This window comes from Dermochelys coriacea, chromosome 1 (assembly GCF_009764565.3).
Source record: "Dermochelys coriacea isolate rDerCor1 chromosome 1, rDerCor1.pri.v4, whole genome shotgun sequence".
NCBI classification, from domain to species: domain Eukaryota; kingdom Metazoa; phylum Chordata; order Testudines; family Dermochelyidae; genus Dermochelys; species Dermochelys coriacea.
The window spans coordinates 3,017,974-3,044,473 of NC_050068.2; the positions used below are offsets into that span (position 1 = coordinate 3,017,974).

Consider the following 26,500-nt stretch of genomic DNA (forward strand, 5'->3'; position numbering starts at 1 on the left):
TGCTGCAGCAGAAGCTTCCTGCTGAGCTCAAGGAGGCAACAGAAAATGCTTTGGGACTTGGAAATTAAAGCCAGGTTTTCATTGGAACTATAGGGATGTTTTAACTATGTACTTACCCTGTGTAAGCTCGAAAGCTGGTCTCTCTCGCCAAGAGAAGTTGGGTCCAATGAAAGATATCTCCACCCCCACTTTGTCTCTCTAATATCCTGGGACTGACATGGCTACAACAACATAGCTCACTTCCACAAAAGGCAACCAGACTGAATGAGTCTGTGACCTAAGATGAAGGGAAACAACAAACCAAGAAATCACAAAGGCAAAATCAGCCTGTGAGAGAGCACGGTGTGCGCATCTCCTGTCTGACAAGCTGCATCTGAGCTGCACTCTTAGTTGCAACAGAAAGCAGCAGCCAAGGGGGCCATGCCATGGGACAGTGGGAAGTGCACTGGACTGCACATTGGGACACAGGGGCTCTAGTCTTGGTTCTGCCTCCAAGCTGCTGTGTCACCGTGGGAGAGTTTCTCTCCTCCTCCTTTTCCCCATTGGCAAAGTGAGCACACTTTGGGGCCAGCATGGAAGTCAGGAGCAAGTCTCCTCAGCGAGACAGCATAGGGATTGCTTGGCCCTCCTCTGCACAGCCCAGAACCCGAGCAGGGGTGGCTTTGACTGTGCCATCATGGGCCTTCTTAACCTGGAGATCCACCCCAAGAGGACATGGCAAGGGCAGCACACACACCCCCACCCCACCCCACAGCAAACATGGTGATTCATAATGTTTAAGGCCAGAAGGAACCACAGTCTGACTGCCTGTATAACACTGGCCCTAGAATTAGACCCAGTCACCCCTCTATTGAACCCGGTCACTTGTTTTTCATTACAGCACCTTCCACAAAGATATGTGAACTCCTAAATCCTTCTCAGGGTCACTGTTTTGCCAGTGTCAGTCCCGCACTCCATAGCCAAGGCCTGTGTCCCACGGACCTTACGTTCGGCTGCCTTATGGTACATATGGTACCATGGATGGGCCCGGCTTACCCAGGCTGATCTCGCTCTCTTCCCTACACAGGTGGGTTTCTGGGGGGTGACTGGCGGGAGAGAAGTCAGGAGGTGCTGTGGCCTGGTGCAGTGGGTGAGGGCTCATTTGCACATGCTCTCTAGTCCCCCCAACCATGGGAAAAGGAGAGTATAATCCTGTGTGTGCGATAAGTGTGTTTCATCCCATGCTAAAAGAATGGTTTGCCGCTGAGGATAACTTGCCAAATCCTCCTGGGGCTTGGAGGCTTGTTTAACCTGCTAACATGACAGAAATGCTGCAGGAATCTTTTTTTTTCCTTTTTACCCACCTTCCATCAAGAACATAAGAACATAAGATCGGCCACATGGGTCAGACCAAAGGACAGGTTACTTTGCTGAACAGCCTTTGGTGAGGGACCTTGGCAAAAGCTTTCTGAAACTCCAAGTGCACTATAGCCACGGGATCACCCTGCTCCACAGGTTTTTTGACCCCCTCAAAGAATTCGAAGAGCTTGGTGAGGCAGAATTTCCCTTTCTAAAAAACTGTGTTAACTCTTCCCCAACAGATTGTGTTTATCTTCTAAGGCCATTACAGATATTTGCTACTAGCAGTCATAGATGGACCATACGCCATCCTATTGGAATCCAGGAAATGGGTGGGCAGAAGCCCACCCATTGCTATAGGACCCCCCCCCAGCCTAAAGGGAGGATCCACATGACCTGGAAGCCAAATGATTCTGGGGGACAACTAATGAGATAACAGGGACAGGAGTGAGGTCAAAGGGTCAAATGAAGGGAACCTGATGGGGACACTGAGCAGAGAACCCCGGACAGTGCCCACTGCTCCTCCAAGGCGTCAAGGGAGCCAGCGGACGGAGGATCAGAAATAGGCCCCATAGTCATAGGAGACTCCATCGGCCAACCTCCTCTCCCTGATTTTATAGATGGCCATTTTAGCCAGGGGTCGGAGGAGGTTGACCAGGAGGTGCTGTGACTTTGTGGGGCCATTGTAGGCAATCTCCTAACACCATCCTCTCCATCAACGTATCCAGCTCACTTTTGCAATGCGGAAATTGAAGAGCACACTCCACTGAGATGGCGCGATAGACTCCTGTCTGGGGTCAAAGTGGGCTTGAGGGAGGCTGATGGCTCGGGGTGGGAGAGGGTGTGTGTGTCCCGGCCAGGATCTGCTCACTCTGTGAGAGTGGAGCCAGGCTGGGGAGAGCAGGCAGTACAGGGGCAGGTTTGTACCTCAATGAACTGGAAGTTGAAAACCTGTTTAATTTTCCCCATTTTTCCAGTATCTCCTGGCTCTGGGAGGAAAGAGGGAAGCAGAGAGTTAGTTACTGACCCGGTTATGCACCGGCTCTCGGTTTGCCACCTTCTGCTCCCGCTGTACATCATAAGAAACAAGGCATCCTTCCTTTCTCCATAGGCAATCCTGTAACCCCAGGGTAACGGGTCTGCCTGGCAGGGAGCTACAGACCCTGGATGACATCCACACAGGCTGGGAATCGGGACTTGGACTCAGGAGATATGGGTTCTATCCTCAAGCTCTCCCACCAGTCTGCTGGAGAACCTTGTGCAAGTCACATTACCGCCCTGTGCCTCACTTTCCACCTGTAAAATGGGAATAATGATACTGATCTCCTTTGTAGAGTGCTTTGAGATCCACTGATGACACAGTTCAAAATTATTTCTTAAGCTTCCTTCCAGTGGGGCCCAAAGGCCGGTGCCAGGAACCTCCCAAACAGAGACGTGATCCCTATCCCAAGGAGCTTACAAACTCGCCTAGAGATAAGCAGGGGAAAACAAGGCTGTGCATGCCCCAGCTGTGCTGTCGTTCTGCAGCGTGAAGGACAGCAGGTGTGGAGCAGAGGTGAAGCAGGACCCTGGGCTTCGATTCTGACCCTGCACCATTGTCCTTGCTTTCAGTGGAGCTATTCCTGATCCGCACCAAGACAGAGGACCCAGAGAGCCGGCCCACTCCTGGCTTCACATCCCCATTATTCACAGATTCATTAATTCCAAGGCCCGAAGGCATAACTGTGTTCATCCAGTCTGACCCCCTGCATCACACAGGCCAGGGAACTGCCCCAGAATAATTCCTAGAGCAGATCTCCTAGGAAAACATCCCGTCTTGATTGAACAATGGACAGTGAGGGACAATCCGCCACAAGCCTTGTCAATTGTTCCAAGGTTAATGGTTAATTACCCTCCCAGTTAGAAACCTACACTTTTTTCGGACTCTGAATGTGTCTAGCTTCCACATCCAGCCAGTGGATCATGTGAGACCTCTCTCGGCTAGACTGAAGAGCCCATTGTTAAACGTTTGCTCCCTGTGTAGATACTTACACACTGTGATCAGACTTTATTTTCTCTTTGTTAAACTAAACAGATTGGGCTCTTTGAGCCTCTCACTATCAAGCAGGGTTTCTAATCCTTTAACCATTCCTGTGGCTCCTGTCTGAGCCCTCTCCAATGGATCAGCTCTCTTTTGGGTCTGTCCATTTTGGGGAGCAGGGAGGTAGGGGCTGCCAAGGTCATTGCTGCTCACCAAGATGTCATCTGTGATGTCTCAGTCAGCCCAGCTGGAGGGCAGTGCCAGGAACCCCTGCAGAAGCAGGAGGGGCAGGAGGGAGCTGATGTCCTGGGAGTGGAGAAGTGGGGGCTGGGATGCATGATTTGGGCCTGGATTCTGACATTACGCAGGGCAGGGGGAGGTCGGGTCCCTTCTCCTCCTTCCCCACCTGTAGATCGGTGATTACAGCAGCAAGAAGAATACTATGAATAATACCACAGGGAAGCAAACCCAGACCCCACTTGTCATAAAAATAAAGGGAAGGGTAAACTCCTTTAAAATCCCTCCTGGCAAGAGGAAAAACCCTGTCACCTGTAAAGGGTTAAGAAGCGAGGATAACCTCCCTGGCACCTGACCACAATGACCAACGAGGAGACAAGATACTTTCAAAGCTGGAGGGGGGAGAAACAAAGGGTCTGTCTGTCTGTCTATGTGATGCTTTTGCCGGGGACAGAACAGGAATGGAGTCTTAGAACTTAGTAAGCAATCGAGCTACAGATGCGTTAGATTCTGATTTCTTTAAATGGCTGAGAAATTAGACTCTGCTGAATAGAATGAATATTCTTGTCTTTGTGTCTTTTTGTAGCTTAAGGTTTTGCCTAGAGGGATTCTCTATGTTTTGAATCAAATTACCCTGTAAGGTATTTACCATCCTGATTTTACAGAGGTGATTCTTTTACTTTTTCTTCAATTAAAGTTCTTCTTTTAAGAACCTGATTGCTTTTTTCATTGTTCTTAAGATCCAAGGGTTTGGGTCTGTGGTCACCTCTGCAAATTGGTGAGGATTTTTATCAAGCCTTCCCAAGGAAAGGGGGTGTGGGGTTTGGGGAGGATTTTGGGGGTGGGGGAAAGACGTTTCCAAGCGGGCTCTTTCCCTGTTATATATCTGTTAGATGCTTGATGGTGGCAGCTATAAAGTCCAAGGGAAAAAGGAAACTAGTTTGTACCTTGGGGAATTTTTAAGCTAAGCTGATAAGAAGAAGCTTAGCGGGGTTTTCATGCAGGTCCCCACATCTGTACCCTAGAGTTCAGCGTGGGGAAGGAACCTTGACAGCACTGCACTCCGGCTCTCCTCGACCCTCCCTAACCCTCCCCAAGCATCGTGGACAGCGGTGAGATCACCGACGCCTGTCCAGTCATCATCCGAGTCGTGGTGTAACCCCCGCCCCCAGTGAGGGAGGAGTTTGTGGGGAAGCCAGAGGGCCCTGCACCCCGACTCCGCAGTCAGCCGTGACTCTGAGCCAGTGTGTAAGAGAGAAGGTTTATTTCTCGAAGGAACAGAGTGTGGAACCTTTTGGGATCTTGCTAAGAGTCTTGGCCTCCACAAAATCCTGCAACAGTTGGATTACATCTTTTGTGGGAAAGTATTTCCTTGTATTGGTTTTTATTTGCCACCTTTTCCTTTCCTTGGATGTCACTTGTTCTACTGTAATGAGAGGAAGAGCAGCTCCTGATTTCCCCTCTCTCTACCACCTACTCTCTTACGTATACACATACAGAGAGACAAGGGGTGGGGCAGGTAATATCTTTTATTGGCACAACTTCTGGTGGGGATAGAGACAAGCTTTCGAGCTCATGGAGCAGTTCTTCAGGTCTGACAAAGGGACTCAGAGTGTGCCAGATAAATACAAGGTGGAACAGGTAGTTTAGCATGAATAGTTCACACCTCTTGGAAGGGACAGTTCAAGGTGAACAGGCTGACAAAAGTTGATCCAGTAAAAGATATTCCCTCCCCCACCTTGTTTCTCTAATATCCCAGGACTGACAGGGCTACAACGACATGGCACACACACACATATCGGTTTTTAGGTTGGTTGGACTAAGTGAGACTAACGGCAATCTGTAGAAGAACGACTGTGATGGTTCTCGGGGCTCTCAGAATTGTCAGTCACCTCATTACCCTCTGACTTCAAGATCCAATTTTTCATGAGATTGTCCAGGCACCAGGAGATGTCTCCACAGTGAAAGGATCCAGAGGGCCTGTCCCTGCTCTGGGTTCTCCTGAAACAGTCTTTTGTCTCTGTTGATAGTCAGGGCAACCCCATCTGTTGTAATGTTCCTTCATTTACCTCCAAGTGGTGTTGATTATTTTCAGTTGTCTCTGATGGTTTTCCATTGATCTTCTTGGGATGGAGCAAGGGTGGACAACTGAGCCTCGCATTACATCCCCAGTTAACCAGCTTGGGGTGACGATGCCCTCAAAAAATAGCCATCACCAAGACACACGATGCCCTGGTAACTAACTTCTACTCCAAGTCCATAAAGCACACTGTCAATATCAATATGTTATTCCTTATCTATTGCCTCGACAAGTTACTAGCTTTCTGCACACACCTTACATGCTTCTCTTTATGGGTAAATATTCAGCAAGACTTGTGTGTGAGATGAGAGTTGTTTGCAAAGAACAGGGAACTCTTTGCCAGGGCCTCAGATTCACAACAACCTTTCTAAATAACATTAAAAAGGAGAAAGGATCAGATCAAACAAGTGAAAGGAGGAAAGGGTTAATTCTCTGCTGCTTTTCACCACCTGAGCCAATCACCCAGGCCAGGTCCCTGGGGCTCTGGGCTGGCTCTGAGCCCCTCGTGGGATTCACAGAGCAGCAGTATAAATATCCCTGTACCAAAGCCTTGGTCAGTGCAGATTCCCCACCGCTTGTAGCTCGTTGACTGGCTCACAGGTAGGGATTCCTCATCTCCAGCTGGGACAGGAGCCCGGTGAGTCATTTGAATGGAAAATTACTCTGTGAAGGGGTGAAGGAAAACACATGAAACCTCTGAAATGTTTGAGCTGGGGTTAGAGAGAATGGCGGGGGGGTAACTCTGACTGCAGGGGCAGGATGGGAGCCAGGGTATGGAGATTACACTCCTGGAACTGCACTGAGGTTCGGTGTTAGGGAGAGGTCGCCGGGTTACCCACATCCACTCCCACGGAAGTCCCTGGGTGTCTTGCTGTTGAACCCAGTGGGCCCTGGACTGGTCCCTTCTTGGCTAATGTGACTCTTCAGAGTAAATCTAAGCAGGTCCTGTAATAGTCTACACCCGGAATCCCGAGGCCTTCACTCAGGCAACACTCTCAGTAATGCCATAAGGACCCCAGGCCTGGGTCCATTCTGGTTGGCAGAAATTAGCTGCTTTCAAGCAGCCTGGCGGTGAATGTCTGAACGATAGAATTCAGGCACAACGGATTGTAAGGGCTGCTTTGATACCAATGTTCCACCTACTTCGGGTGACCATATCTCCCTACGCTGAACGCGGGACGCCTGGTAAAATTACTTGTATTCAAGCAGGTTCCACAGCAATCAATCAGAACTATGCAGTAGAAATGTTCAAATTAACATCAAGTTGACTGAGTCCCTGTTAAAAACAACAACGGCATAGATGGATTCTTTTTTAACTACCTTCTTCTCTTTAAATCTTTAGGGTTCACACAGGGAGGGGTGACCCCTCCGTCAACCCCCCCAATCCCCATGGGGAGAGCTGACACACACACACACTCCTGTACAGCTCTCGCACGCTGGGCGGGTGCGGTGGTGACTGACCAACCGACCCGACTCTCGCTGTCCGGTGCGCTCCACCCTCCATGCTTGGCTGGGCCATGGGAAGGACTCGCTTCTCCTGGTACCTCGTGCCATGTCTTCTCAAGCCAACTTGTGGTGGGTGGGGATGCAAGGGGATATTCCCTCCCCCAAAGATTTCTGCCAGGGTTCACACCAGTATCTGGCTAGCAGCTGTCTTTCGGCACTGTTCGGGAGGGAAGGAACGGGAGCTGCTTCCAGCTGCAGGGGAGGAGGGGGTGGGGGAAGTGATAAGAACAATAGATCAGCTATAATGGGGTAGACCAAAGGTCCATCTAGCCCAGTATCTTGTCTACCGACAGTGGCCAGTGCCAGGTGCCCCAGAGGGAGCGAACAGAACAGGGCAATTTATCAAGTGATCCATCCCCTGTCGCCCATTCCCAGCTTTTGTCAAACACAGGCTAAGGACACCATCCCTGCCCAACCTGGCCAACAGCCATTGATGGACCTAGCCTCCATGAACTTATCTAGTTCTTTTTTGAAACCTGTTATCGTCTTGGCCTTCACAACATCCTCTGGCAAAAAGTTTCACAGGTTGACTGTGCCTTGTGGGAATAAATACTTCCTTTGTTTGTTTTAAACCTACTGTCTATGAATTTCATTTGGTGACCCCTGGCTCTTGTGTTATGAGAAGGAGTAAATAACACTTCCTTATTGACTGTCTCCACACCGGTCATGATTTCATAGACCTCGGTCATATCCCCCTTAGTTGTCTCTTTTCCAAGCTGAAAAGTCCCAGTCTGATTAATCTCTCCTCATACGGAAGCTGTTCCAGCCCCCAAATCATTTTTGTTGCCCTTTTCTGAACCTTTCCCAATCCAACATATCTTTTTTGAGATGAGGCAACCACATCGGCACACAGTATTCAAGATGAAGGCGTACCGTGCATTTATATGGAGGCAATATGATAGTTTCTGTCTTATTGTCTATCCCTTTCTTAATGATTTCCAACATTCTGTCTGCTTTTTTTGGCTGCCACTGCACACTGAGTGGATGTTTTCAGAGAACTATTCACAATGATGCCAAAATCTCTTTCTTGAGTGGTAACAGCTAATTTAGACCCCATCATTTTATGTGTATGGTTGAGGCTATGTTTCCCAAAGTGTATTACTTTGCATTTATCAACATTGAATTTCATCTGCCATTTTCTAGTCCAGTCACCCAGTTTTGTGGGATCCTTTTGTAGCTCTTCACAGTCTGCCTGGGACTTAACTATCTTGAGTAGTTTTGTATCATCTGCAAATTTTGCCACCTCACTGTTTACCCCTTTTCCCCAAACATTTATGAATCTGTTGAATAGGACTGGTCCCCATACAGACCCCTGGGAAACACCACTCTTTACCTCTCTCCATTCTGAAAACTGACCATTTATACCTACTCTTTGTTTCCTATCTTTTAATCATTTACCAGTCCATGAGAGAACCTTCCCTCTTATCCCATGACAGCTTATTTTGCTTAAGAGCCTTTGGTGAGGGACCTTGTCAAAGGCTTTTAGAAAATCTAAGTACACTGCATCCACTGGATCCCTTTTCTCCACATGCTTGTTGACCCTCTTAGACAAGTCTAATAGATTAGTGAGGCGTGGTTTCCCTTTAGAAAAAACATGTTGACTCTTCCCCAACAAATTATGTTCATCTCTGTGTCTGACAATTTTGTTCTTTACTACAGTTTCAACCAGTTTGCTCATTCCTGAAGTCAGGATTTCAGGCCTGTAATTGCTGCGGTCACCTCTGGAGCCCTTTTTCAAAATTGCTGTCACATTAGCTATCCTGCAGTCATTTGGTACAAAAGCTGATTTAAATGAGAGGTTACAGACTACAGTTAGTAGTTTTGCAATTTCACCTTTGTGTTGCTTCAGAACTCTTGGGTGAATCCCATCTGGTCCTGGTGACTTATTGCTGTTTAATTGATCAATTTCTTCCGAAACCTCCTCTAATGACACCTTAATCTGGGACAGTTCCCCAGATTTGTCACCTAAAAAGAATGGCTCAAGTTTCTGAACCTCCCTCACATCCTGAGCCTTCAAGATGATCTAGCCTGTTCGTTTCCAGAGCTCCTCTCTTCTCTTTGACGACCCCCCGCCCGCCCATGTTCCCTTGGCTGGAAGCAGCTTGTTCCTTGCTGCCTGCCCAGTACCAAAAGGAAGCTGAAATCTCCAGGCTTCTGCTGGCCATGACGTAACCCGCCTTCCTCTTGTTCCCCGGCTACCGTGCGGGGAGCAAGGGGTTAATCCCTAAGACTGCATTGTGCACCAGGGACCAGGGAACCTGACTGCAGGGGCTTCAGCAAACCAGGGCAGAGAGGTGGCTCAGAAGGGGAGGGTGCCTAGGGGATGGAGCAGCCCAGCACCCCCAGTGTTGTTCTTTGGTGAGCTTCCCAATATGCAGCCCCCTCTGCCTGCTCAGATCCACCAGGTCGCTCTTAAGGCACTTATTATATATCTGCCTGATGGCCACTCGTGGGTCTGGGTGCTCGCAGCTCCCCGCGGTTTCCAGGAGGAACCCCTAGTGCGCCAGACCTTCTCCAAGTCACCACCTCTCTCCCAGGGTCGAACCCAGACTCCTCCGCCCCGAGACTGCTCTCTGCAGTCCCCAGGGGGACCCTGTTATTGCAACAGTCCTTCTCGCTGGTCACACACTCCCAGGGGTTAAGTGTGGCTCCTCCACCCTCCTCAGCATGCCTGGTCCCTGTCAATTCCCCTTCATTTACTGCTCCCCTGTCACTTACTGCAGGAAGCGCTGTTGACGGGGTGCAGTAGACCCCACCTGTGTCACCAGTTGTCACGGCGTGAGGGGGAGTCAGGGCCCTCCACCCCCACTTCCTGCTATTCACCAGGACTCTCAGCCAGCCAGTAGAACAGAAGGTTTGTTAGAGACGACAGGAACACAGTTCAAACCAGAGCTTGCAGGCATAAACAGGATCCCTTAGTCAGGCCATTCTGTGGGGCAGGGAGATTACACCCCAGCCTTGGGGCTCCCTCCTCTTCCCCAGCCCACCCCCAAAACTGGAAACCCCTCCAGCCGTCTCACCCAGCCTCGCCCCAGCTCCTCCTGCAGCCTTTGTCCAGTTTCCTGGGCAGAAGGTGTCACCTGGCCCCAACCCCGCTCCTGGGCTCAGGTTACAGGCTGAGGTCTCTTCCCTCAAGGGAAGCCTCCCATCCCCAATGAAACTCCCTTGCAACATCCCCAGCTCAAACCTGCCCCACTCCCTGCTGAGTCACACATGCCCCACTGGGGGTCAGGATGTGGAGGAGCAGTAGAGCTGGGGCGGGGCATGATGAGGCACGGCAGGACAGGGAGAGGACAGCGAGAGGGGGAGCATGTAAAGGGCTGATGGGTGGGCAGCAGAGGTGACACGTCACCGGCTGCTGCCTGGTGCCTGCCCGTACTCACCGGCCACTGCTGCTCTCTCAGCGCCCAGCCAGTGACGATGGGAAACGGGACGGGGGGCGGGGCCCTGCTGGCCGAGAGCCGGCACGTAGTGGGGGCGGAGCTGACGGAGCAGCAGGGGGAGCGGCTCAACCCGTGTGCTGCATCTTTGCCCTGCCACCGGCCTTGCACACCCACCCCCATCGCTGGCCAAGAGATCCCCCCAGTTCACCGTTGGAAGGTGGGCCTCTGGGAAACAGGGATCTTGCCAGCAGCAGGACCTGCCAGTCCTGATGGGGGGAGTTAGAAAATATGAGACAATTTACCTGTTTGAAGAAAAAGTCAGGATACCTGCAGGAAGGCTTAATTACGCGACTGTCCCTTTAAAAAGAGGACATCTGGTCCCCCTACCCTACTGCAGCTGTAATTCGCTGGAGCAGAGCTACCAGCGCGGCTAGGCTTAAAATGCTGCCCCGGCGCAGCTGCACCGCTGTGGTGTGTTAGTGGAGACGCTCTGCGCTGATGGGGGAGAGCTCCCCCGACAGCGTAGTTAATCCTCCTCCCCGTGGGACGTAGCCATGTCTACACAAGGGGTCAGGTTGGTGTTTTTATGTCACTCACGGGTGTGGATTTTTCACCCCCCCTTGGCAATGGGGCTATCTCGATATAGGTCTGTAGTGTAGACCAGAGCTTCATGGAGTATTAGCAAGGAAATGCTTTGGATTATCTTTTGTTTTGACTTGTGAATTTTCTCTATGCTAAGAGGTAATTTTATTCCCATTTTGTAACTAGGAAGCAGAGTCAGAGGGGAATCCTCTGGGTTTTAAATCTTTTTATTTACCCTGTAATCCTGATTTTCCAGGTGTGATTCTTTTACTTTTTTTTTTAAATGATATTTTTCTTTTAAGAAGCTGATTGATGTTCAGTGTCCTAAAACCCAGGGATTTGATCTGTGCTCACTCTGTTAATCTATCGATTAGTATATTATTCTCAAGTCCCCTCAGGAAAGGTAGTGAAGGGGCTGGAGTGATATTTCTGGGGCAGGGGGGATAGGGCTCCAAGTGGTCCCTCCCTGAATGTTTTTTAAATCACTTGGTGGTGGCAGCAACACTGTCCAAGGACAAGGAAAGGAATTTGTGCCATGGGAAAGTTTTAAATGTAAGCTGGTGGAATATAAGCTTAGGGGGTCTTCCATGAAGGTCCCCACATCTGTACCCCAGAGTTCAGAGTGGGGAGGAACCCTGACACAGAGTGCTTCTGGTTTTATGGTCCCACCCGAGAGGCAGTTGTCACACAACAAAGTTGTTGATGGTTTCTATGATTCTCTCAACAAATATATTCCAGTCTGAGCTGACACTCCAGTTCTCACTGATTTTCTCTTTTCCTGTTAGTTACTGGAAGCTGAAGAGAAGATCCAAGTGACGGTACATGACGCCAGCTGAAAATCACACTGTTTTTGACCCTGTGACCTACATCCTGACTGGCATCCCAAGTACGGAGGAGTATCAAGTTTGGATTGCCATCCCCTTCTGTCTGATGTACGTTACAACACTTTGTGGGAACTCTCTCCTACTATTCATCATACTAACAGAACAAAGCCTCCATGAGCCCATGTATCTTCTCCTGTCCATGCTGGCTGCTGCTGATCTCCTGTTATCTACCACAGCAGTGCCCAGGATGCTGGCTCTATTCTGGTTTAGAGCAGGGGAAATTTCTTTTGCTGCCTGCCTGACCCAGATGTTCTTCATCCATGTCAGTTATATTGCTGAGTCGGCCATCCTGCTGGCCATGGCATTTGATCGGTACGTTGCCATCTGCGACCCCCTGAGGTACACCGCCATGCTAACCAAGTCTGCAATTGGGAAGATGGGGCTGGCAGTTGTCACAAGAAGTTTCTGTATCACTTTCCCTCTCATCTTTCTCGTGAAGCAGCTGAAGTTCTGCAGAACCAACCTCCTGCCTCACCACTTGTGAGTACATGGGCGTAACCCGGCTATCCTGTGACGACATCACAGTCATCATCTGGTATGGCTTAGCCATAGCTATTTTAGTAATTGGTTTGGATGCTGTGCTCATTGCTATATCTTATGTGTTGATCCTCAGGGCTGTCTTCCGGCTCCCCTCCAAGGATGCCCGGCTCAAGGCTCTCCGCACCTGCAGCTCCCATGTCTGCGTCATACTGATGTTCTACATACCAGTCTTTTTCTCCTCTTTTGCACACCGATTTGGGCACATCGTCCCAGGTTATATTCTCATCCTACTGGCCAACCTTCACGTGCTCATTCCCCCCATGTTAAATCCATCGCTTATGGGGTGACAACAAAAGAGATCCTGAAAAGCGTGATCAACAGGTTTTATCGATCCTGCAGCAGAAGCTCCACTCTGAGCTAAAGGAGACAACAGAAAATGCTTTGGGACTTGGAAATTAAAGCCAGGTTTTTATTTGAACTATAGGGGTGTTATAATTATGTACTTTCACTGCATAAGCTCGAAAGGTGGTTTCTCTCATCAACAGAAGTTTGTCCAGTGAAAGATATCTAGTCCCCCACTTTGTCTCTCTAATATCCTGGGACTGACATGGCTACACTAGCACTGTGCACTGCCAAACAAGGCAGCCAGACCGAGTGAGTCTTGTTCTAAGTTGAAGAGAAACAGAAAAACAGGAAAGAACAAAGGTAAAAATCACCATGAGAGAGAGAAAAGGAGGACTTGTGGCACCTTAGAGACTAACAAATTTATTTGAGCATAAGCTTTCGTGAGCTAGAGCTCACTTCATCAGATGCCTGAGAGAGAGAGTGAGCACAGTGTGTGCATCTCCTCTGTGACAAGCTGCATCTGAGCTGCACTCTTAATGGCAAGAGAAAGCAGCAGCCAAGGGGGCCATGCCATTGGCCAGTGGGAAGTGCCCTGGGCTACACGTTGGGAGAGAGGGGCTCTAGTCTTGGTTCGGCCACCAGCCAGCTGTGTCACCTTGGGAGAGTTTCTTTCCTCCTCAAACTCCTAAATCCTTCTCAGTGTCACTGCTCTGCCGGCCTCAGTCCCCCATTGCGTAGCTAAGACCTGCGTCCCACGGATTCTGTGGTTTGCTGCTTTATGGCACATTTCGTGTGGATAGGCCCGGCTTCCTCAGGCCGATCTCGCTCTCTTTCCTACACTTGTGGCTTTGTGGAGGTGCCTGGGTAGGAGAGAGGTCAGGGGGTGCTGTGGCCTGGTGCACTGGGTGAGGGGTTCATTTGCACATGATCTCCGGTCCCTCCAGCTGTGGGAGGGGGGGGGAATAGAATCGTGTTTGTGTGATTAGCTCTTTCTTCTCCTCTGCTAAAGGAATTTTCTTGCCGCTGAGGATAACGCGAAGGCCAAACAAGCCTCCAAGCCCCAGGAGGAATCAGCAAAAATGCTGTGGGAATCTATTTTCCTTTTATTCTCACCTTCCATTCCTGCAGCTGTTGAGAAGAAACATCTCATAAGAAGGGTGTATACTGGGTCAGGCCAAAGCTTCACAGTTGCCAATGCCAGGTGCTTCAGGGGGGTGAACAGAACAGGACAATCATCAAGTGATCCATCTCCTCTCATCTCATCCTGGCTTCTGGAGGTCAGAGGTTTTGGGACACCAGCAGCATGGGCTTTCATCCCCGACCATCTTGGCTTAAAGCCATTGATGGACCTATCCTCCATTAACTTATCTAATTCTTTTTTAATCCTTTGGCCATCACAACATCCCCTTGCTATGAGTTCCACAGGTTAGCTCTGTGTTCTATGAAAAAATACACCCTCTTGTTTGTATTAAATCTGCTGCCTATTAATTTCATCAGATAGCCCTTGGTTTTTGCATTGTACGTATAAGTAAATAGCATCTCTCAATTCACTTTCTCCACATCAGTCATGATTTTATAGACCTCGGAGATATCTCCCCTTCGTTGTCTCTTGTCTAAGCTGAACGGTCTCAGTCTTTTTAGTCTCTCCTCATACGGAAGCTGTCAAGGTTCCTTTCCCACTCTGAACTCTAGGGTACAGAGGTGGGGACCTGCATGAAAACCGCCTAAGCTTCTTCTTACCAGCTTAGGTTAAAAATTCCCCAGGCTACAAACTAGTTTACCTTTTGCCCTTGTACTTTATTGCTGCCACCACCAAGCATCTAACAGATATATAACTGGGAAAGAGCCCGCTTGGAAACATCTTTCCTCCCAAAATCCTCCCCAAACCCAACACCCCCTTTCCTGGGGAAGGCTTGATAAAAATCCTCGCCAGTTTGCATAGGTGAACACATGCCCAAACCCTTGGATCTTAAGAACAATGAAAATACAATCAGCTTCTTAAAAGAAGAATTTTAATAGAAGAACAAGTAAACTGTTTTATTAATTACAAAGTAATTAAAAATATAATAAAAAAGCTTCATAAACATTCAGTCTCTTACTTAGTTTTCCAGGGGTTTGAGAGACCCTGCATTCACTGAAAACAGTCTGCAAGGAAAGCAGAAAACTGCATCTGCCTGCTTGCTGTACCCTAGAAATAAAAATGCCTTCTAATATTCCCCTGTCAGCAACCTCCCCCTTACCCTCAGTTCCCTTATGAGAAAGCAGCTGTTCCACCTCTGCCTTTCCCTGCAGCTCCCAGCTATTTGTTTGTTTGCCCCCTTTCAGTCCCTCGCTCCAGCAAGTGCTTCAGGTTGGGGAGGGGCATTCTGTAGGCAAATCCTGCAAGTACCACATAGGGCGGTAGGAGAGGGCAGAAGCCAAACTCTTGCAGAAAAGTGGGGGGTTATGTGACCTTGCATACACCCATAGAACCTAGGCCAGGAATGGGCCTCGAGAGGTCGTCTAGTCCAGTCCCCTGCTCTCATCACAGGACAAAGTATTATCTAGACTATTCCTGACAGGTGTTTGTTTAACCTGCTCTTAAAAACCTCCAATGATGGAGATTCCACAGCCTCCCTAGGCAATTTATTTCAGAGCCTAACCACTCTGACAGTTAGGAAGTTTTTCCTAATGTCCAACCTAAACCTCCCTTGCAGCAATTTAAGCCCATTGCTTCTTGTCCTATCCTCAGAGGTTAAGGGGAATAATTTTTGTCTCTCTCTTCCTTGTAACAACCTTTTTAGGTACTTGAAAACTGTTATCATGTCCCCCCTCAGTCTTCTCTTTTCCAGACTAAAGAAACCCAATTCTTTCAAACTTCCCTCATAGGTCATGTATTCTAGACCTTTAAATATTTTTGTTACTGTTCTCTGGAGTTTCTCCAATTTGTCCACATCTTTTCTGAAATGTAGCACCTAGAACTGGATACAATACTCCAGTTGAGGCCTGGTCAGTGCAGAGTAGAGTGGAAGAACTATTTCTCTGGTCTTGCTTTCAACACTCCTGCAAATACATCCCAGAATGATGTTCACTTTTTTGGAAACAGTGTTACATTGTTGACTCATATTTAACTTGTGGTCCATTATGACCCCCAGATCCTTTTCCGCAGTACTCCTTCCTAGGCAGACATTTCCCATTTTGTATGAGTGCAACTGATTGTTCCTTCCTAAGTGAAATATTTTGCATGTGTCCTTATTGAATTTCATTCTATTTACTTCAAACCATTTCTCTAATTTGTCCAGATCATTTTGAATTTTAATCCCATCTTCCAAAGCACTTGCAACCCCTCCCAGCTTGGTATCATCCACAACCGTTGTAAGTGTACTTTCTTTGCAACTATCTAAATCATTGATGAAGATATTTAACTCATTAAGCCCTTCCATCATGACTGTGAACCACTGATAACTACTCTCTGGGAATGGTTTTCCAACCAGTTATACACCCAATTTATAGTAGCTCTATCTAGGTTACATTTTAGTTTTTGACTGGAACACCAGGCCGAAAAGGGACCCTGGTAGCTGCAATCAGCACTGCTGACTGGGCCGCTAAAGGTCTGCTCGGTGGTGCTGTGCAGCCAAGGCAAGCTACTCCCCACCTGTTCTAGCCCTGCCCCGCGCTGTGCCCCCGAAGCGGCCAGCCGTTCCGGCTCCTACCCGTGTGGGCCATGGAGCTCCACGTGTTGCCCCCGACCTGAGCACTGGCTCCGCATTTCAATTGGCTGGGAACCAGCCAATGGGACCTGGGGGCGGGGGCAGTGCTTGCAGGTGAGAGCAGCAGGTGAAGCCTCCCCCCCTGAAGCCAGACCGGCTGGTTGCTTATGGCCCGGGGCACAGCACAGAGCCAGGACAAGCAGGTAAGCCCGTGCCCCAATCCTGAGTCTCCCTCAACGTGGAGCCCCCTCCTGCACCCCAAACTCCGCATCCCTGCACAACCCCAGAACCCCCACCCAGAGACTGTACCCCCTCCTGCACCCTGACCCCCTGCACCCCATAGCCGCACCTCCAACCCAGAGAATTCATCCCCTCCCACACCCCAATTCTGTGCCCCAGCCCAGATCCCCCTCCTATACCCTGAACCCCTCATACCCAGCCCCACCCCAGGGCTCTCCTGAACCCCAACCCCCTGCCCCAGCCCACAGCCCCCTCACACACTCTGAATCCCTCATCCCCAGCCTCACACCAGAGCTTGCCCCAGCCTGGAGCCCCCTCCCACACCCAAAACTCTTCTTTCCTGGCCCCACTCTGGAGCCTGCACCCCCATTTAGAGCCCTCACCCTCACCTTCTCCTATACCTCAACCTCCTTCACCAGCCCAGTGAAAATGAGTGAGAGTGGAGGACTGTGAGCCACCGAGGAAGGGGGAATGTAGTAGGCAGGGCCTTGTGGAAGGTGAGGGCTAGGGTGTTTGGTATTGCGTCAATAGACAGTTGGCAACCCTATTACATTTCCCTAGTTTGTTTATGGGAAGGTCATGCAAGATAGTATCAAAAGCTTTACTAAAGACAAAATACACCACGTCTACCACTTCCCCCCATCCAAAAGGCTTGTTACCCTGTCAAAAAAAAGCTACCAGCTTGGTTTGGCATGATGTAGAGGGGTTTGGCCGGGGCTCGTCCCTCTCTGGGGCAGCGGGGAACCACACCACCTCATTATGTCCTCACAGTTGCTGGCGGGAGTCAGTCTGGCCATGGGAGTTTCTCGCCATGGTGGCAGTAGGGGCAACACCAACAGTTATTCGTGCCCGGCCGGTGGTCAGCGGGCACCAATGAGTCAGTGGCTCAGGCCCTCAAGCTGGGGCTGAACAAACAGTTTATACAATTTGCAGGCCCAGGCCCCGGCTGAGGGCAGGGCAGCAATGAGTCAATGGCTCAGGCCTTAGGCAGCAGCTGAGCAGCAGTTTAGACAATTAACAGGCCCAGGCCCTGGGTCAGCGTAGGGCAGCAATGAGTCAAAGGCTCAGTCCCTCAGGCAGGGGCCGAGCAGAGGCAGGTAAATAGCAAGCCCAGGCTCTTGGCTCAGAAGGGCCTGGGAGAGGGGAGACAGCCACCCACAGGTTGGGTGGCAGGGGGGGCGCAGACCCTCCTGCTCCACTGCATCCCAGCCCAGGGCCCTAGCAGTGGGAGAAGACCCGCTGCTGCCTCAGTGGGGATCTTGGCTGCAACACACTGACAGGAAGGATGTGGATAAATTGGAAAGAGTACAACGAAGGGCAACGAAAATGATTAGGGGTCTAGAGCACATGACTTATGAGGAGAGGCTGAGGGAGCTGGGATTGTTTAGTCTGCAGAAGAGAAGAATGAGGGGGGATTTGATAGCTGCTTTCAACTACCTGAAAGGGGGTTTCAAAGAGGATGGCTCTAGACTGTTCTCAATGGTAGCAGATGACAGAACGAGGAGTAATGGCCTCAAGTTGCAATGGGGGAGGTTTAGATTGGATATTAGGAAAAACTTTTTCACTAAGAGGGTGGTGAAACACTGGAATGCGTTACCTAGGGAGGTGGTAGAATCTCCTTCCTTAGAGGTTTTTAAGGTCAGGCTTGACAAAGCCCTAGCTGGGATGATTTAACTGGGACTTGGTCCTGCTTTGAGCAGGGGGTTGGACTAGATGACCTTCTGGGGTCCCTTCCAACCCTGATATTCTATGATTCTATGATTCTATAGGCTCTGGCAGTGCCGCATCCAGGCGAGGGTCGGCTGCCCCTGGGCTACTTCCGAACTCCCCCTCTGGAGGTACCTGGGTCAAGTCCTCCCTCTGGGAAGTCAAGCACCATGGGGTCCTCTGGGTAACTGGCGAGGGGCAGGCTGGTCAGCTCCTTCGGGCTCTGCTCAGCATCAAGCATTGGCAGGTCAGGCCAGTCCTCGGTTCCGCCACAGGTTCCTGGGGGTTCCCAACAGGGAGGTAGGTCAGAGGCATCTGGTCTCTCCGGCGGCTGCTCCATGAGTGAGCTCTGTGGTTGAGCTTTTATACTTCCTGTCCCGCACCTGACCCTCTGAGGGGTGGTTCGGAGCTCTGTGAGTCTGCCCACTCTGGTGTTCATAGGGGCTCATCCCACTCCTGGGCGGTGGGGAACCACCCCGCCTTTTTACACATGAATTGTTTTTCACAAATACATGCTGATTGTTACTTGTCACCTTATGTTTGCCAATGGATTGCTTAATTATTGGCTCCATTATTTTTCCGGGTATTGATATGGCTCATCTGTTATTCCCCAGGTTGTCCTTATTTCCCCCTTTATAGATCAGTGCTATATTTGCCATTTTCCAATCTTCTGAAATCTTTCCCATCTTTCATGACTTTTCAAAGATAATCGTTAATGACTCAGATATCTCCTCAGTCAGCTTCCTTAGTATTTTAGGATGCATTTCATCAGGCCCTGGTGACTAGAAGACATCTATCTTGTCTAAGTAATTTTTAACTTGTTCTTTCCCTATTTTAGCTTCTGATCCCAACTCATTTTCACTGGCATTCACCACAACCTTTTTGGTGAAAACTGAAACAAAGATGTCATTAAGCACTTCTGCCACTTCCACATTTTCTGTTATTGCCCCCCCCCACATTGAGTAATGGGCCTACCCTGTCCTTGATCTTCCTCTTGCTTCCAATGTATTTGTAGAACGTTTTCTTGTTCCCCTTTACGTCTCTATCTGGTTTGATTTTTTTTTGTGTGCCTTGGCTATTCTAATTTTGTCTCTACATGCTTGTATTATTTGTTTATAATCATCCTTTATAATTTGACCTAGTTTCCACTCTTTGTAGGACTCTTTTTCGATTTTTAGATCATTGAAGATGATCCTTAATAGGCAGCAGGTTTAAAACAAATAAAAGGAAGTCTTTCTTCAACATACAGTCAACCCATGGAACTCCTTGCCAGAGGATGTTACGAAGGCCAAGACTTTAGCAAGATTCAAAAAAGAACTAGATAAATTTATGGAGGATAGGTCCATCAGAGGTTTATTACATCTGAAACACAACTCTAAAATCATCTGTGCAAGTCAGTACATTTTGATTTAGTTGGGTAGGATTTGGGAATGATTTAGTTGGTGTTGGTCTTGCTTTGAGCAGGGGGTTGCACTAGATGGCTTCCTGAGCTCCCTTCCAACCCTAATCTTCTATGATTCTAAGTTATTTGACTCAAAGGCAATATCATAGTTTAACACAGCAGTCCTGTTCTCAAAAACACACCGTTTCATAATTGTCAACAACAAGCTCTTATAGAATGTCCTCAATTCCTGCAGCAGCTTTCCTGTATTGGCACTTTCCAAATGAAACAGTTGGTTTATCTTCTAGGCTTCCTGAAGGATTGGACATAGAAAGATCAGGTACATTTTGTTAACTGGATCACCGCATATTTGATAAAGAAGGTCAGCCTTGTAGTTTCTTTCTTTGACTCTGGCAATCTGAAAGCATAGCTTCTGTTTGTCTGAACAGATCCAGAAGCCTGTTCACATAGGGACTAATGGAAAGCCACTTTGTGTCAAAAAGCTGCAGTTTCTTTTGGTGTTCTGGAAGTCATAGAAAGGCTGAGTAACAGGGGGTGTGGGAGTGGGGAAGGATGGGTGATGCTGATAGAAAACAGGTGATGGTCAGAGAGAAGAAACTCAGCAAGAGAGAGAACAGTGTTCGATCATGGAGTGAAAAGACCATAGGTGTGAGGAAGTTCTCAGACTATAAACTCCCACAACGTTGAGCTCAGCCAAAATGAAAAAGGGCATCGTTGACTGATGAGGAGATATCCTTCCTCCTCTTGTCATGCAGGTTTAAAGTCAGTGGCCCCCAGTGACCACCTTCTGCAGGTGCATTTGCCCACTTTTCACAAAGCTCTTTGGTTTTGATCCTGAAAATGATAGGGTTGAGCGTGGGTGGTATGATGAAACAGAGATTGGCCAAGATGATATGAACATGTGGAGCGATGCCCTGACCAAACAGGTGTGTCAGAATGGAGAAGTGGATGGGAGTATATGATGTCAGCATGACACAGAGCAGCTTCCAGGCCAGGGATACCCATTAGGATGAATAATGAAGTGTCAGAGGGCTGAAGCTGAAAGCTGCCATCAGTTGACTGATGCATCGATTGGGCTCAAAAAAAGTCAAGGTGCCTGTGAAGGGAGAAAAGCAGAGTGAGGGAGGTTACATGATTTATAACAAATACTATGGTTAATATTTTGTACTTATTAAAAATCTGGAAAGTTGCCAATGTTTACAAATGACACAGAGTACCTAGATCACAGTCAAGTCCAAAGAAGTTTTCAGACGGAGCTAACCATGCCAGTGAATGAACAGCATGATGGCAGATGAATTTCGACGTCAATAAACTGTGATGTGTATGCCCATTGGAGGGAAAAACTTGAACTCCTCAAACACCTAACAAGGTTCTAATTTAACTGTATGAATTCAGGACAGAAATGAAGCAAAACACTGCAGTCCAGGAGCAATAGGGTCGACAATCATACACAAAATACTATTCCATGAGAGCAGTCAATGTTTCACCCTCCTCTGGACTCCTCTGTGTCATACTGGGCACCATTCTGAGACAGGATATTACAGAACTAGAGGGGGATCAGGGAAGGGCAATGAGAATGATCAAGGCCCTCGGGAAACTCTCATGTGAAGAGAGATTGAAAAGACTGATTTTTGCCCTAGAAAGAAGATGAATAAGAGGGGACACGAGAAAAGTCTGTAAATTACTGACTGGCAAAGAATATATTGAGAATGTGTTTCCCCTGTCTCATAACACAAGATAAAAAGGACATTCAATTAAACTGAAATGTGGCATATTCAAGACATGAAAAATGTGGAATTAGGCTGAAAAAACAATGAGGAGTCCAGTGGCACCTTAAAGACATTTATTTGGGCATAAGCTATCTTGGGCTATAACCCACTTCGTCTGATGCATGGAGTGGAAATTACAGTAGGCTGGTATAAATATACTAACACATGAAAAGTTGGGAATTACTTTACCAAGTGGAAGACCAGTGCTAATGAGGCCAATTCAATCAAGGTGGATGTGGCCCACTCCCAACAGTTGGCGAGAAGGTGTGAATATCAAAAAGTGGGGGAAATTACTTTTTGTAGTGAGCCAGCCATTCCCAGTCTCTGTTCAGACCCAGTCTGATAATGTCATATTTGCAAATTAATCCCAGCTCTGCAGCTTCTCATTGAAGTCTGTTTTTCAAGTCTTTTTTGTGAAGAATGGCCACTTATGTCTGTTACTGAGTGTCCAGGGAGATTGAATCATTTTTTAATGTTACCATTCTTGATGTGTGAAAATATGAATTTCAACATTGCTGCCCACCTGTCTGTGTACACCCTCTGCCTGCCCCACAACCCCCAGTGCTCCCCACCTCTCCGTCTACATAACCCTGCTTCCCCACATACTCCAGCGCTTGCCTGTTTGTCTATGTACCCTCTGCTTTCCCTAACAACACCCAGCACTGCCTGCCTGTCCATATACAGCCCATGCCTAACTCTGCAAGGTCCAGAACTGCCCACCTGTAATTACAGACCCTCTGCCTGTCCCCAAAACCCCCAGCATGGCCTGTCTGTCTGTGTATACCCCCTGACTGCTCCACAACTCCTAGAGCTGCCACTTCTCTGTGAACACTGCACTGTTTGCCCCCACAACAAACAGCGCTGCCTGCCTGTCCATGCACCCCCTGGCTCCCCACAAGCCCCAGGACTACCCACTTTTCCATGTACCACCTGCATGCCCCAACAACCCTCAGTGCTGCCCGCTTGTCTGTGTACCTGCCCCCTGCCTGCGCCCACAGCCCCAAGCATCGCTTGCCTCTCCATGTGGGACCTCCACACTCACTACTTCCAGCGCTGCCACACAGTGACACCCCTCACCCAGGACCAAAACCAGGTGCCAGAGCTCGCAGCGACAGCTCACAGAAATACCTTCTCAGCCAAGGTTAAACGCAGTGTCTGCCTGCACCGGGGAAACGGGGGAGATCAGCCTGAACAGCCTCTCTGGGGGCAAAGGGAACCCCAGCAGCTGCTCAGTCTATGCAGGATGTTGGGGGTAGAAATTGAGAGAGTGGGAAGGATTGACTCTGGAGGCAGGACCATTCACTCTATTCTCACTGTTTATTGCATCAGAGTTGCTATGGATAGTACACTTCCCCGCCCACCCACACCCACACACTATGCACTCCTTGATCTCCTCTGCTGAGATGTCCAACCCTGCCTGGTTTCCTCTGTGCCACAAACATGCTTTTCTTTTCACTGCTTTTTGGTGCTTCTCGTCCTCTCCAGAACCAGAGATGCAGGGGCACAGAGAAAGCAGAGCCCTCCCGCTCCATGAAAAATTTACTATCCTCATTGTTCTGAAACTGTAAACCTGTGAGTCTGAGATTTCAGCAATTCTCTTCTCAATTTTCCTTCAGGCCAAACAAGCTCACTCGTTCTTCGAGGCCACGGGATGACTCCAGTTGAAGTCACTGGAGGCTCATGACCAGTGTAAATCAGGCCATTTATTTAAGTCCCTACATGTGAATTTAGAGTGAATTCCTGCCCCTGTTGGGAGTTTTGCCATTGAAATCAGTGGAACCAGTTTCACCTTTACTGTTTAACTTTCAGCTCTGAGATGGGAAACTCACGGCTTCAGGTCCTGCTCCAGAGAGTGCTATTCTGTTACCGTTAGGGTTAGGGTCAGGGTGCTCAAAGAGTCTGATGGAAATCCCCAGTTTATGTGGCGTTCTGAGACCGGGTATGAAAGATGAGGATTTCAAACATGTGAGCCCTGATTTTGCTCTCAGGGTGGCCAGTATCAAATGGGAGTGCCCTACTGAAGGCAGAATGTGAAAGCAGAATCTGTCCAGTGTGTGACCCATTCTTGTTGTGAACCCTGTGATAACACTAAAAGAAAAGGAGTACTTGTGGCACCTTAGAGACTAACAAATTTATTAGAGCATAAGCTTTCGTGAGCTACAGCTCACTTCATCGGATGCATTTGGTGGAAAAAACAGAGGAGAGATTTATATACACACACACAGAGAACATGAAACAATGGGTTTATCATACACACTGTAAGGAGAGTGATCACTTAAGATAAGCCATCACCCACAGCAGGGGCGGGAAAGGAGGAAAACCTTCCATGGTGACAAGCAGGTAGGCTAATTCCAGCAGTTAACAAGAATATCAGAGGAACAGTGGGGGGTGGGGTGGGAGGGAGAAATACCATGGGGAAATAGTTTTACTTTGTGTAATGACTCATCCATTCCCAGTCTCTATTCAAGCCTAAGTTAATTGTATCCAGTTTGCAAATTAATTCCAATTCAGCAGTCTCTCGTTGGAGTCTGGTTTTGAAGCTTTTTTGTTGAAGTATAGCCACTCTTAGGTCTGTGATTGAGTGACCAGAGAGACTGAAGTGTTCTCCAACTGGTTTTTGAATGTTATAATTCTTGACGTCTGATTTGTGTCCATTCATTCTTTTACGTAGAGACTGTCCAGTTTGGCCAATGTACATGGCAGAGGGGCATTGCTGGCACATGATTGTCTACAGCCAAGCGCTACGATATAACCGCATTTGCTCCAACCCCTCAGACAGAGACAAACACCTACAAGATCTCTATCATGCATTCCTACAACTACAATACCCACCTGCTGAAGTGAAGAAACAGATTGACAGAGCCAGAAGAGTCCCCAGAAGTCACCTACTACAGGACAGGCCCAACAAAGAAAACAACAGAACGCCACTAGCCATCACCTTCAGCCCCCAACTAAAACCTCTCCAACGCATCATCAAGGATCTACAACCTATCCTGAAGGACGAGCCATCGCTCTCTCATATCTTGGGAGACAGGCCAGTCCTTGCTTACAGACAGCCCCCCAATCTGAAGCAAATACTCACCAGCAACCACACACCACACAACAGAACCACTAACCCAGGAACCTATCCTTGCAACAAAGCCCGTTGCCAACTCTGTCCACATATCTATTCAGGGGATACCATCATAGGACCTAATCACATCAGCCACACTATCAGAGGCTCGTTCACCTGCGCATCTACCAATGTGATATATGCCATCATGTGCCAGCAATGCCCCTCTGCCATGTACATTGGCCAAACTGGACAGTCTCTACGTAAAAGAATGAATGGACACAAATCAGACGTCAAGAATTATAACATTCAAAAACCAGTTGGAGAACACTTCAATCTCTCTGGTCACTCGATCACAGACCTAAGAGTGGCTATCCTTCAACAAAAAAGCTTCAAAAACAGACTCCAACGAGAGACTGCTGAATTGGAATTAATTTGCAAACTGGATACAATTAACTTAGGCTTGAATAGAGACTGGGAATGGATGAGTCATTACACAAAGTAAAACTATTTCCCCATGGTATTTCTCCCTCCCACCCCACCCCCACTGTTCCTCTGATATTCTTGTTAACTGCTGGAATTAGCCTACCTGCTTGTCACCATGAAAGGTTTTCCTCCTTTCCCCCCCCCCGCTGCTGGTGATGGCTTATCTTAAGTGATCACTCTCCTTACAGTGTGTATGATAAACCCATTGTTTCATGTTCTCTGTGTGTGTATATAAATCTCGCCTCTGTTCTTTCCACCAAATGCATCCGATGAAGTGAGCTGTAGCTCACGAAAGCTTATGCTCTAATAAATTTGTTAGTCTCTAAGGTGCCACAAGTACTCCTTTTCTTTTTGCGAATACAGACTAACATGGCTGCTACTCTGAAACCTGTGATAACACTAATACCCACTGCAGCTGCATTTCCCAACAGGACAGTGGAGTCACTGAATTAGAACCAGAGTAACAACCAGACAGCCCCAAAAATGCAGCTAATGAGACAGATAGAAGGACACAGGAAGGGTTCCAAGGTTCAAGTCAAGAACCATCTGGGCAGAAATTCACAAGCAGGGCAACTTGAACTGTTTAGTATTGTCAGAAAGACCAAGGGATTTACCTGGTAAATTGAAACTACAAATGGACTAGAAATCATCTAGACAAATTCTTGTTTTTAAGATCAGTTCCTTGTCTCTGACTGAGCCCTGAGCACTAACTTTAATGCAGAAACATGCAACTCACCAAAATCCTGATCAGCAGAGAGCAGAAATCTCCTCAAGTGACAGGAAGGCAAAGCACTGAGAATCAGTGTAGGAATTTCACATCTTTCACTTGGCAAGCTGGACAGCATCCTTTGTGTCTCCTGTACTGTCCCTGAGGACACTCTGATTGGCCAGGCCTCCCGGAGAATTCCCTGAGCTCTGTGAAGAACGGAAAATAGACCCTGTAAAAATTCATCCTGAAAGCCTCCGCAGGGAGTGAAGAAAACATTTGCAGATACCAGGAGCTCAGATTATCAGGGCAAATTGAATCTCGCAGACTGTTCATCTTATCAGTTGACGATGGCTTTCTTTTCTGTGTGTAGCCTCTACAAAGTCACTGCCACACTGTGAGATGACATGATCCTGAACTGACACAAGCTGAAGGGGCTGGAAAAGGCTTTCTTCTCCCAGGATTCTGGCATCAAAGGTATTTGCCAGTGTCCCTTTGTGAGATCTAAAATTGAATATATATTTGGCAGCTTCCAGTGTTCCTCTACTCTTTGCAGCAGGTAAGTATTTCAATACTGTGTTGATCTTTCAGAAA

The 26,500-nt window shown here is 48.3% G+C and overlaps 1 pseudogene; it reads left to right on the top strand.

Annotated features, from left to right (window-relative positions):
- The first annotated feature begins 11,705 nt into the window (after positions 1-11,705).
- On the top strand, positions 11,706-12,931 carry LOC119844598 (annotated as a pseudogene).
- The last annotated feature ends 13,569 nt before the right edge of the window (positions 12,932-26,500 follow it).